This window comes from Lutjanus erythropterus, chromosome 3 (assembly GCF_056507025.1).
Source record: "Lutjanus erythropterus isolate fLutEry1 chromosome 3, fLutEry1.hap2, whole genome shotgun sequence".
NCBI classification, from domain to species: domain Eukaryota; kingdom Metazoa; phylum Chordata; class Actinopteri; order Lutjaniformes; family Lutjanidae; genus Lutjanus; species Lutjanus erythropterus.
Genome location: NC_139319.1, coordinates 6736498 through 6738353, shown reverse-complemented (window position 1 = coordinate 6738353; position 1856 = coordinate 6736498).

The following is a 1856-nucleotide window of genomic DNA, read 5'->3' as shown; positions in this document are numbered from 1 at the left end:
CATTCAGTTAGGGAATAATTTATCATAAAATGAAATTAAAACACAGCAAAAGTCAAATTTTATCGTGGCTACTATAATAATTCATCGGAACTCATATGTGTTTGTGTTCTCCTGTACATATCTTTCCTCGTCATGTCGTGTGGTGTTTTATATTCAGATTTGCAAATCAATAATGCTCCTCCAAATTTCCGACAGCACTTGAAGCCAACATTCTTGCTATTTTGAGGAACTTGCGATATTTTTTATTATTTCGATAATATATATGTATGGTTGCTATCTAAAATGTTTACAGTGAAACTCTTATTTTAATTAATTAATTAAAAGGAGAGGATAAAACTAATAAACACCACTTCCGTCTTATTGCGCTGCTGGATTTCTTTGACAACATCGCCACCTCGTGGGTATGTAATGAACTACAATTGCAACCTGCAACTACATGTTCTTGATGGCATATCTGACGTTATTTTGTCTCCCTGACATTTGAAGTTTATTCAGTGCTACAAAGAGGTGCAATTTTTTCAGTTTTATCCGCCAGTAATAATTTGTGTTTGAGTTCTCACTGTCTATATTTTGGTACAATAATAACAGGTCAAACGTATGCGATAATCTTACTTCTAAATCTAAATTGATTTTCGTTAGCAAGTGCATTTTTGGATGATGCACCCAAATAAATGTTAGGAACATTTAAAGATCTGTTTTTGTAGCTTATTCTACTAATCTACTGCTAAACTAAATTATTTTAAAGATGCTACTGAGCAGCTTCACTCTCCACACTTTTGATCAACAGGGTAGGAAAAAATAATTAAGAGTTACCGTGCAAATATTAAGGATGCACAATAAATATTAAGGCCAATAAATTATGAGCTGATAATGTGAAAGTAATATTATTATTATTTATTTCAGATCTTAGGTGTTATCACAATCCAGACAACAATATTGATAATTTCACATTTTAATACCGATTGTAAATGGGGTGTATGATTGATTCAGTCCTCATTATGGAATATTTAAATCAGCTACTTTCCCTCACAGCATCTTAGTCTTATCCTCAGGTGTGTTTGAAGTACAGATTATACCAATTTTTTTTTAAATTATTATTGTTACTGGAAAAATTGAAAAAATCCACACATGCATCCCTTATAAATACAAGTATTATTTCACCAAATCAACAACTCTCCTTGTAAATCTGTACTTGAATGTGACTACAGGTGAAATTCTTGCCAGTGGAGGGAGATGTTTGCTTAAATTTTGTCTCACTGCAGCTGTTCACTGATGGACTAAAAACTTAAAATGAGTTTATGTTTGAAAGCGTGGGGGACACTTGGAAAAACATTCATACACATTTCCTGTAAAAAGCGATCCAGACACTCAACTTAACACTCACTTAACTCAAAAGTTAAGTAGATTTATTGGTAAAACTTTTTTTTAACATGTTCCCTGTGCAGGTTATAAAAATAATAATAAAAAAAAAAACACTGAAAATCCATCTAAAATTAAAAAAAAATCCAGACCAGTCATTCATATCTTTATCAGTATTTTCTTTATTTTTATTGGTTAAAATCGAACACATCAAAAACATACATTTGTACACAATCTTTTTTCTTAAATCTTACTTTGCTTTTGAACAGATTTCACAAAGGAACATCACACATGTCTACGTCTACACGGTTCTATAGTATAAAGTATATATGTGCATATATACTTTGATAATTTGGTCACATTTTTTGTCGCTGTATTTTTATAGTTAGTATTATTATCCCAAAATAAAAACATCTCCTTACCCTGAAAGCAACATAAAGGATGAGGCGTGGATGACCTCACCATATATCTCATCATCACAATAACACTCAACAGAA